General features: G+C 45.3%; 1 protein-coding gene across 3 annotated transcripts in view; it reads right to left on the bottom strand.

Annotated features, from left to right (window-relative positions):
* Positions 1-12,035, bottom strand: part of OSBP2 (oxysterol binding protein 2) — a 155,904-nt gene that overhangs the window by 132,288 nt on the left and 11,581 nt on the right. The gene's annotated exons all lie outside the window — the stretch shown is intronic.

Genomic DNA, 12,035 nt, shown 5'->3' with positions numbered 1-12,035 from the left:
TTTAGAGTTTTTATCTGTATTCTAAACAGTTTTAATCATGTTCATCTTGTGTTTTTCTATTGTGAACCACCCAGGGACTTGCGTATGGGGCAGTATAAAAATACATTAAATAATTTTTTTAAAAAAATTGTTTAGCCAGTACGGATTAAGATTTGTGGGATTAACCCTTACAAATAAATTATTTGGGTTATAATTGCCGAAATGTAGAAAGAGGGCAGCTAAGGGTGAAATTTAAGACTCACTCCATGCCAAGAAAACACAGGCAAAATGAGAGACAAGTAATTTTTGCAATAAGCCAAAGGAATTTAAGAGCAGCCAAAGGAATTTGAGAACTACATCTGAGACCTGATCCCCAGGGTTATGTTTCCAATGGCCCTCAGCTGACACAGCCAAAAGTTAAATCAACGGTTGAAGCAACGGTTCAGCAACGGTTGAAGAGGTGACGTCTCTGAAAAAGCAATAGCGAACATATTGTCTCTGTGCCATTTAGAGTTGCTGAAATCAGACAAGGAAGAAGAAGAAGCATGGTTGAAGACAACTGAAATTCACTACATATGGGAAAAGGTTACAAATGTAGTGTAACCCTCAACTTTCCTTCAAGCACATTCTGACCTTCAAATAAGCCAGTGGAAAATGCTTCAGATCGTTCTTTCAAAGTGTGCACATTACACAAGATCTCTGTCCCTTCACTATTTAGTTCAGAGGTTCTCAAACTTGGGTTCCTAGGTGGTGCTGCACTACAAATCCCATCATCTACAACTCCCCAAAGCCACTGTGGATGGGGATGATGGGAGTTGTAGTGCACCACCACTAGGGACCCAAGTTTGAGAACCCTTGATTTAATTAATATACAACATCTGCTTTAATGAGGGCCCGTTTATATGGTTCATCTTGTAGATATGGCAATGACATTTTGAAAAGGGTCACACATACAAATGCTTTCAATGAACAGGACAAAATCCTAGAATGTATGCCATTCAAGAGTTCTATCTAGTAATCATGCCTTATTTTCAGTAAGTTCCTAAAAGCAAGGACTTAGCTGACATTTGTAGAATGTATGGAAAAATATTTAACCTCTGTCACACTGGATGTGTTGTGCTGCACAGAGGTGCCTAGAAACTTCTACTTACTGGGTGATATTTTAAAACCCATCTCTATTTATCCCCGTGAAAGTTGCATAACCTGGCATGAAACCTTGCAAGGAAGTCCCCTAGCATATAATTATGGTTGCTGTGACAACCCACTTTAAAAAAAGATAAAATGATAAATCGAGTACAAAATTAACCAAAACCAGAGACCTATTTTCTTGCTTTTAAGAGAGAAGCATTAAGGTATGCAATATTCAGTGTATCAGTGAACATAACCCACCATTCATAGGAACAAAGGAACCGGCCTTATACAGAGTCAGACCCTTGATCCATCTAGCTCAGGATTGTCCACACAGACTGGCAGCAGCTTCTCCAAGGTTGCAGGCAGGAGTCTCTCTCGGCCCTGTCTTGGAGATGCTGCCAGGGGGGGAACTTAGACTGTTCTGCATGCAAGCAGGCAAATGCCCTTCCCAGAGCGGCCTCATCCCCTAAGGGGAATATCTTACAGAGCTCACATATAGTCTCCCATCCAAATGCAAACCAAGGTGGACCTTGCTTAGCAAATGGGAGAATTCATGCTCGATCCCACAAAAACAGCCTCTCTCCGCAAAGTATGAGATGATGCCTTTCAGCATCTTCCACCATCGCTGCTGCCTGATATTGGTATTTTCCCATAGTCTGGGAAACTTACCAGTGGGGATTTGAACTGGCAACCTCATGCTTGTTAGTCAAGCATTTCCCCGCTGCACCACTTAAGGTGACTTCCTATGGAAAACACCGACCCAGTATTTTAGGGGGGTGCATACACCAAGATGAACGAACAGGAATGCTAGAGAAGCCCCGTGAGTCTTCCCTGGACCCAAACATTATATTAAAATGAAAAAATCAGCAGTGATAGAGGAAGATGCTGAAAGGCATTATCATCTCCTACTGTGCGGGAGGAGGCAATGGTCAACCCCTCCTGTATTCTACCAAAGACAACCACAGGGCTCTGTGGTCACCAGGAGTCAGAATCGACTTGACGGCACACTTTACCTAAACACATACATGGAATCTTTCACAAATCCAGGGCTGCTTTTAATCCCCACTCTGGTTTTATTTCTGGAGTGCTTTAATGTCCGATTCTCCATGACAAGAGACTCCGAGAAACCCATTCGTTTTGCTAGACAGGCAGTTGCAAGTGAGGGGCGGGGACCACATAGGATTGAGGAAGACCGGTGTAGCATTAAGTGTTTCGCCACAAGATGCGTAACTGTTAAAAATATCAGTGAACATCAGTCGAGAGACAAAGCCTCTTTGTAGTATCTCAGTCCAGCTGACAAACAAGGGCCTACAACATAAAAAACAAACAAACCACAAACCACACATAGAGCTCCAGTGCAGGCAAAGCAGCTGAACTCTGCAGCCGATCGCTCCTAAATATTGTGAAGGGACTCGGCTCCCTTCACAAGTATAAGCAAAGGAATCTGAATACGCCGTCATGACTGCATCTGTAGGGTCAATAGTCATTCTAAACCCCAGAAAACTCATATGTCGGGTTACCCCAGGGAAAGGCAAGAACCACCCAACGCAAGGGAGCAGAGGCCAAAAAATGTGTGCGGGATCCAGACACCTTTAAGTACATGTCACAGGCAGCTATCAGATAGCAGCAGCAGTTCCTGCTTCCCTCTTTTTGAGCACTGAGATCACATCAACATTATTCCAGCAAAATGTACCGCAATCTATTACGTATTTTGAAGAGCTGGTTGGTTGGCTGGTGAAAAATAAATATTTCCCGATTACCTAGATACCAAGTTTTGCATCAACTATCCCACCAATTAAATTAGCTAATCCACTCCTTTTTACACCAACATATACTGAGGTGGTGGTTGTTTTAAAATGAGACATTCTGAATACAATCATCATATTTTAACGGTTATTGATCAGATGTTTAACACTCAGTCACATCAGTAATTCCAAAATGGCATGCCAAAGAGAAGCAGAAGATCTTTTCGGATTCAAATTTACTATGATTCAGATTTACCATATGTGCTGATTATTCAATAAAATGAATCGTGTTTGAATTTAAAATCCTACAAATTTCAAACTGTTCTTTGACTTCCCTTAGTCAGAGTGGTGAAGTGGTTAGAGTGCTGGACTAGGACCGGGGAGACCCGAGTTCAAATCCCCATTCAGCCTCATGAGACTTGCTGGGTGGCTCGGGGCCAGTCACTTCTCTCTCAGCCTAGCCTACTTCACAGGGTTGCTGTGAGGAGAAACTTAAGTATGTAGTACACCGCTCTGGGCTCCTTGGAGGAAGAGCGGGATATAAAATATAAATGATAATAATGAAAAATGATATTACATGTACTTAATTTCTTGAACTTCCCTGTCAGTGTGATCTACACAAAATGACTTTGCCCAGCAAACAACGGGCCTCACATACTAGTTCTATATAATTGTGATGAGAGATCACAATCTCATTATTGTGATGAGAGAACCGTAAAACATTGTGTGTAAAATACCCCAGAAGAGTTTCTCAAACTTGGGCCCCAGATGTTGTAGACTATAACTCCCAACATCCCCAGCCATAATGGCCAAAGGATGATGGGAGCTGTAGTCCATTAGCATCTGGGCCCAATTCGGATCTCACACCCGCACTGTTTTTCCATTCTCTCATCACAACCATCCTGTTGGGTATGTTCATGGGCTGGTTCAGAAGCCAGGCAGAATCAAGGTCAAACCTTGGCGTCACGTGATATCCGAGTCTCAAGAGTGCATCTTCCCTGCTCCCCTTCACATGCCTCTGTCTAATTCCAACTGTGGTTAGAACAGGGGCATAGCCACCATTGTGCGAACAGGTTCAAAGCACCCGGGCCATCAACAGTAGGGGCCGCTGAAGCTCCCGGGGGGGAATGGCTCGGGCTCCAGAAGAGCCCCAAACGAACTCCCCCTGCCCATGCCCATGCTACTAAGAGCCCCAAGCCAGCGCTTGCCCATCCTTTTCAGGCAGTGTTTGCTGCCTGAAATGACAGGGAAGCACTTGCTCTTCAGAGCTTGAAGCCACGCCCCCTTTGCATGTGACATCACATGCAAAGGGGCGTGGCCTTGAGCTCTGAAGAACCAGAGAGAGCCCTTCCTTGTCATTTCAGGCAGCGCTTGCTGCCTGAAAGCATCTATTCTCCCTTTCTCTCCCTCTCTGGAGGAAGATAAAGCGGAATTTATACTTTCAGGCAGAAAACACTGCTCAAAGGATGGGCAAACGTTCACTCGTGGGCAGGGAGGGGATTTCTCTCGGGGCTCAGGCACGCCCCGTGCGCATGACGTCACGTGCACGTCAGAGGGGCCACCGGGCAGGGCCAGACCCAAGCCACTGCTCAGCTGGCTCCGCATCTGGGTTAGAAATAAACCAGGATCAGTGGAGATGTCCAGAACGCCCAATCCTGGCTGTTTCTAGTCAGTGGCCATAAAATAAACCATGAATATGAACCCAAGGCTTGAAGTCTATCAACTGTACATACCAGAATTTTTGCAAGGGCAAATACAGAAGCATTTGAAGACATGGGCTAAGTAGACTAGACAGACACAGTCGGAGGTTCCCTTCAAGGGCTGCAGTTGGCATGAAGGTCATTTCTCAAAGTCATATGAAATGGTTTCACACAAAGCTATTGCGGAGTTTCTCTGGCTTCTTATTTCTGAGGGCCGAGAAAGCTCAAGGGCATGCTACTAATTCCACTGACATGGTGCTTGTGTGCAAAGCCATTCTGTAAAAGAATCACATATACCCTAAAGAATTACGCATACTGAGAGCAAGTGGCAGACATATCAGGGACTGGCTATGAAATAACTCCAGCCTTTGCTTCCCTCTCCACTCAGAACATGCCGGCAGTTTTCACAATAGAGGGAGGTAAGAAGAAGTGGAGTCCAGCAGAGATCTGTATGGGGACCAGTGCTCTTTAAGTAGATAATAAATGACCTAGAAGTCAGGGTAAGCAGCGATGTGGCCAAATTTGCAGGTGACACTAAACTAAGTGTCGTCAAGATCAGGGTTTCTTAACCTTGGGCCCCCAGAGGTTGTTGGACTACAACTCCCATCATCCTCAGCCACAAAGGCCATGTCTGGGGATGATGGGAGTTGTAGTCCAACAACATCTGGGGGCCCAAGGTTAAGAAACCCTGATCTAGATGATACTAGTGAAATCCAAAGCAGATTGTGAGATGCTCCAAAAGAATCTAAACTGGGGGAGTGGGCGACAAAATGGCAAATATAATTCAAAGTAAGCAAGTGTAAAGTGAAGCATATTGGGGCAAAAATCCCCCCAACTTCACATATACGCTGATGGGGTCTGAACTGTCAGTGACTGACTAGGAGAGAGATCTTGGGATCGTGATGGATAGCTCATTGAAAACGCGAGCTCAGTGTGCAGCAGCTGTGAAAAAGGCAAATTCCATGCTAGGGATCATTAGGAAGGAGACTGAAAATAAAAATGCAAGTATTATGATGCCCTTTATACCAATCTGTGCTACCCCACTGCCAGAGTCTGAAGTGGTACCACCCAGAAACAGTTTTATCACCTAATCTGCCTTGCAAGAGTACAGGTCTGGATGGATTTATTTATTTATTTATTTATTTATTCATCTGTCAAATTTATATCCCTTTGTCATATTTTTACAAAAATAATTGATATTAAAGGCCTATACAACCTCTTGACTTCTGTCTGACATGAACCTGTAAGTTAATATGCCTTGCTTGCTGAAAGTCTTACAGGGTGCTGGAAGTCTGTCAAGCATAGAAGCTCCACCAGTGGCTATCACCAAGGTTTGTTTTACACAGGCAACAGTTTGTTGAGATTTTATGAAGGCCAAAGAAGAAACAGTGTCTGACATCCAGATTAGGAATGCATGCACCTACACATAAGAGGGAGGGCTGGTTTTTGCCGATCTCCCCTTCCTCTCCAGCCCACTGTGCTTCCCAAAAATGTGGCCCCGAGGGTCACAGAACCCTCAAGGACATATTTTCTGGAATCACAGGGAAGTTGTTTGGAAATAGAAAGATAAAGCAATGGACCCATACAAGATAGGCAACATCACCTATAGTATGTTGGTTGCAAAACACACTAACACAGGACACACAACACCTTTACTGGAGAGCCATGGGTTCTAGTAAACCAAGTAGATCAGCAAGCCTGAAGTCTGCTCAGCCCTGCTGTAGGCCTTTCTCTTGCTCAGCTATTTGCTACTGCAATATTACAATCAAGTTCTGGGGCAGGAGTTGGGGGGAGCCATTACACACACACACACACACACCGAGTGGGCAAATGTATTCTCAAACCACTACACAGCCTCAACATTTATGTTGGCAATTTGACTGCTGACAAAGTATGGTTCTCCCACCTAGTGTGCGTGTGAGAAGAAGACAGCTTGAGGCTTTCTCGCACACACAGTTTTGATTCCCCATGCATTTGAAGTGTTGGCCAGGAACAATTTTTGTAAAGAACATATTAGAAACGCTGCAGGATACAGCGTGAGAACTAGGCACCATGCCTTGAGAATCCTGCTTGGAGACTGGGCGTTTTCACACGAAGGATCAATAGAGATGATCAACAGCTAGGGGTAAATTGGAACATTGTGTAACAAAATGATCTAGATAAAGTTTTCACTTTAAGGAGACAGGCAAACCTGGCCCTCTAAGTGTTGCTGGAGTTCAGCACCTATCTTGATGGGAGCTGGAGTTCAGCACCAGCTAGAGAACTGGACAGGAGTTTCCTACCCCTAACAATTCAGGGATGCCTCTTGCTAGAATATTAGACTGGCCACATCCCCAAAAGCGTGATGCACTCACAAACTGCAGCAGTTCCAGCAGATGAAGTTCTCTTGCAGCTCATACAAAACATGGTCAACAAGAGGATATTATGAAGAAAACAATATTGACAGGGAGTTCACCATCCAGAAATTTGGGGATATAATAAATGCCAGTTTGAAGAACAAGCGCCATGCTTTCCAATTGTGTTTCAGGCTTACTGAAGCAGGATTTCAAAAGGTGTTTGCATTTTGCCTCCATTACTGACAGACGAAGGTAAAGAGTCAGAGGGGTCTGTCACTTACTATTAAGTTCACAGCTTTTTCAGAAGCCTGAAAACTTTTTAAACCAAGCTAAACTCTTGGACAAGATCAAATGCCCTCAAAAAATAGCAAAGTTTAATGTCAGTGAGATTCACGGGATATTAACAGGAACAGCATCTTTCATTAAGGTGTGTAATAGAAGCTGACTGACACTACACAGATGTACAGAAATAGTTTCTATCATGAAGCAAAATAAATAACCTCTGAGCTGTCAAGAAAACTAATAAGTAAGTAATAGTTTATTACGGTCCATGACCAGTCAAAATACACACAAAGCACAAGTCAACATAACAAAACAAAATCAAAACAATAACTTAGTGGCACCGTATCAAATTATATAAAATCTCATGTCAAGAAAACTGTCATGGGAACACAAGCAGCCGCCTTATTCCGAGTAAGACCCTTGGTCCATCTAGCTCAGTACTGTCTACACTGACTGGCAGCAGCTCTCCAAGGTTGCAGGAAGCTCAGCCCTACTTGGAGATGCTGCCGGGGTGTGCGTGGGGATGCTCTTCCACTGAGCTATGGCCCAACCCCTAAGGGGAATGTCTTACATTGCTCACATATAGTCTCCCATCCAAATGCAAACCAAGTCAGACCCTGCTTAGCAAAATAAGTTAGCAAGGTCATGCTTGCTACCACAAGACCAGGTCTCCACTCCAAGTGAAGCCACAAAGAGGTAATCCCCATTCAGCCATGCAACTCTCTGGGTGACTCTGGGCCAGTTATGTATCTCTCAGCCTAACCTACCTCACAGGGTTGTTGTGAGGATAAACGTAACCATGTACACCGGTCTGAGCTCCTCGGAGGAAAGAGCAGAATATAAATGAAATAAACAAATAATAATTAAATAATAACCAAACGAAACGAAACATTTATCTGGAAAAGGTTAGTCAACTTTAGGAGCATCAGAAAATCCAAATTGGCTTAGTCTATGCATGCTACACTTCATCCCTCGTACAAAGCCATGGTCCGGTAAATTACAATCTAAGCTGTAATTAAGTCTGGAAAGTGTGCATAGGCAGTGGCGTCAGAGGGCAAGCGTTTTGCACCTGCCTCAACCTGCAAGCCACTGACTGCTGTATCACATTACCCCACAGCACAAATGCCATGGTGCTGCCAAGCTGTATGTTCCTCTGCTCTCCAACAGCTCCCTCCCTTCAAGCTGGCAGTGAAACAGGAGGGGATCCCTGCTCCCCATTACCAGTGGAATCATCATCCATGATCTACTCAAGATTAGCAAAGAAGAATTTCCACTCGAGGTACAAATGACCAGGCTCAAACTATCCTACTTTGGACACAACATGCAAAGACCCAGCTCCCTTGAGAAGTCCATAATGCTGGGGAAAGTGGAAGGAAAGAGACGAAGAGGACGACCAGCAGCAAGGTGGATGGACTCAATTACGACAGCCCTGAATGCACCACTGAGAGACCTGAAAAGTGTCTCGATTATGACAGCAATGAATGCACCACTGGGAGACTATCATGGCCAAGTGGAAGACAGATCATCCTGGAGAGAATCTATCTATGTGGTCGCTAAGAATCGATACCGACTTGACGGCACTTAATCAATCAATATGTATACCAAATTATCATTTCCTTCCCATTAGGTCATGACTGTCACAAAAACGTGTACGCTGCTCTTTTCCATGTGCTCATTTAATTGAAAACTGCCTTCCCCTTCCAAGAGAAGAGTAAAAATTCATCACGCCATTTAAAGCAAACCGGTAAACTGATTTAGAGCTTTGCCTGGCGAGTTTTCCCAAACCCAGTCTCCCTGCATAGGAATGTATTAAGCTGCCTTATATCGAGTCAGACCCTTGGTCCGTGGAGTGCAGTATTCTCTACACTGGCTGGCAGCAGCTCTCCATGAATTCAGGAAGGAGTCCCTCCCAGGAATGCAAAGCAGATGTTCTACCACTAAGCCACAGCTCCACCCTGATTGATTGATTGATTGGTTGATTGATTGATTGCTGTCAAGTCGGTGTCAACTCTGAGCAACAACACACATAGATTCTCTCCAGAATTATCTGTCTTCAACTTGGCCTTTAAGGTCTCTCAGTGTCCTTAGTACAGCAGCTTTTTTTTTTTTTTTTTAAAGTGTATCTTGCCTTTCTGTCCCAGTTATAGGAAGCTCAAGGCAGGATCTGACACAAACTTCTCAAACTTAGGTCCTCAGATATTGCTGCACTACAATTCCAATTATCTGCAGCCACAACAGCCTTCGTTTGAGAAGCCCCTGGTTTATGGAAATGAGAACACCCAGAGATCACCAAATGGATTATTTTAATGGCTTCTGGTTTTTTGTCCTGTTTAATGAGCTACACAGAGTGCCTTGTACTGTGCAATCAAATGCTTCTGGGGAAATACGATGTCCATTCAGTGCTGCATGACTGAGGAACAGAGGCTTCTCGTAAAAGGGGGCTGTATTACTATTACTTTTAGTACAAATATTAATGTGCCACTTTTCAGCCAAAGTTTCCAAAGCAGTTTACATAGAAAAACAAACAGATGGCTCCCAGTCCCAGAAGGGCTCAGACTGTAAAAAGAAACACAAGGCAGATACCAGCAACAGTCACTGGAAGAATGCTGTGCTGGGCTTGCATAGGACCTGTTGCTCTCCCCTCGCTAAATATAAGAGAATCACCACTTTTAAAAGGTGTCTCTTCCTCTTCCATGGTACGGTTTGGGTGTCCATCTGGGACCTGGCCTGCAGCTGGACGGGTCCTTAATGAGGGCCAGTTGGACCAAGTTGGTGGTGAAAAGGACGGAGAGCAAGCCCAGCAGAGGCCATAAGACGACAGGTAACTGTAGGCATGCTCAGGCCAGTCCTCACAGTGTGGCAGTGAGCTGGGAGAAGGAGAGAATCATAATGGCACAAGCAACAGCTGCAACCAAGACTGACCAAGAAGCCCACCCATGATGCAGCAGCCCAGCTTCACCACACAACACGGCCAAATGTCCTAACTAGCCACTACCATCCAGGTGCGGCTGCCAAGTACCCTGCCCATGAAGGGGAGGAGAGCTGGTCTTGTGGTGGCCTGCCATGGATGGCCCCCTTTGCTAGGCAGGGCCTAGGAACAGAGGAAGCTGCCATATAACGAGTTAGACCCTTGGTCCATCAAGCTCAGTATTGTCTACCCAGACTGGCAGCGGCTTCTCCAAGGTCGCAGGCAGGAATCTCCCTCAGCCATATCTTGAAGATGCTGCCAGGGAGGGAACTTGGAACCTTCTGCTCTTCCTAGAGTGTCTCCATCCGCTTAGAGCAGGCATCCCCAAACTGCGGCCCTCCAGACGTTGCTGAACTACAACTCCCAGCATCACTAGACACAATTTTTTGTGGTTGGGGATGCTGGAAGTTGTAGTTCAGCAACATCTGGAGGCTGGGGACATTTGGGGATGCCTGCCTTAGAGGAATCTCTTCCAGTGCTCACATGTGGTCTCCCATTCAAATGCAACCAGGTTTGCTTTTGGATGAGGGAGTACATGTAAGCACCGTAAGCGATTCCCCTAAGGGGGTGGTCCATAGCTCACTGGAGGAGCATCTGCAGGCTTGCATGCCAAAGGTCCCAATTTCCCCTTGCACCCTAGGAAGAGCTAGGAAAGACCCCTGTCTGAAACCTTGGAAAGCCACTGCCAGTCTGGAGAGACAATACTGCGCTAGAAGGACCAATGGTCTGACTAGGTGGAAGGCAGCTTCTGAGATTGCTAACCCATTGACTCATTACTCATCACACAGATGAAAACACATTTAGGTCACCCTCGTGTTCTAGCAACTAACTATAGACTAAGTTCAAGATGCTGATGCTGTCCTTTAAAGCCAAACATGGCTTACAACTTGGCCTTTCAAAAGCATCCTGTTCCTTGCAGGCTTCCTACAAGGGACAAAGATCTTCTGACCGGGCCCTGCTTCAGGTGAGGGAAGGCTGACATTCACAAAGAGCAGGACCTTTTTGGTGGTGACACCCTGGCTGTGGATTACTATAGGAACATAGGAAGCTGCCTTCTACTGAGTCAGACCATTGGTCCATCTAACAACCCCTGCTAACTGGGCAAAGAGGCACCTTTTTAATGTGGTGATTCTCTTTATTTAACAGTGGGGAGAGTAGCTGGCCCTCTCCACCCCCAGCACAGAGCCTCCAGTGGCTGTTGCTGGTGTCTATCTTATGTTTCTTTTTAGATTGTGAGCCCTTCAGGGACAGGGAGCCATCCTGTTTGTTTATTTGTCATTTCTCTGTGTAAAACAATTTGGAAACTTTTGTTAAAATGCAGTATGTAAATATTTTTTGTTGTTGTTAAATACTCTTCCCTGTTCATCATGGCCACTAAAGGTCTCCAGATACTCCTGCATGGCTTCTAATCTATGTCCCAACTGGTTGTCTGGCAAGTCTTTAGAGCAGTGGTTTTTTAAGCTTTCTCCTGCAGGAGCTCTGGGATTTTTCCGAGACTTCTAAAAGATCCTCCAGCTACAGGGACAGTCAACCTTGGCTCTCCAGCTGTGGTTGAACCACAACTCCCATTATCCCCAGCCACAATTGTGGCTAAGGAAGATGGGAGTTGTGATTCAACAGCTGGAGTGCCAAGGTTGCCCTGCCCCTCCCTGGGTTAGAAGATCAGTAACGGCCAACCAGCTTCCCCAAAGAGGCCGCTCACCATTATCAATCTTCCCACACATGGCACAGCTGCAGGGGAGCAACAGGGTACACTCAGGTCACAAGGAGCTATGGAGAAGATTGGCAAGCCTGACTAGCACTCAACTCGAACTCACTCTAGTGGTAGCTAAGCCAAACCTTTGGGGTTACAATCTGGAACAAATGGACAGCAGCACGCAACAGTGGAACTAGA

The sequence above is a fragment of the Hemicordylus capensis genome, chromosome 15 (genome assembly GCF_027244095.1).
Source record: "Hemicordylus capensis ecotype Gifberg chromosome 15, rHemCap1.1.pri, whole genome shotgun sequence".
In the NCBI taxonomy this organism is placed as follows: Eukaryota; Metazoa; Chordata; class Lepidosauria; order Squamata; family Cordylidae; genus Hemicordylus; species Hemicordylus capensis.
The sequence above is the reverse complement of the archived record's forward strand: the minus strand, read 5'-3'. Positions and strand labels throughout refer to the sequence as shown.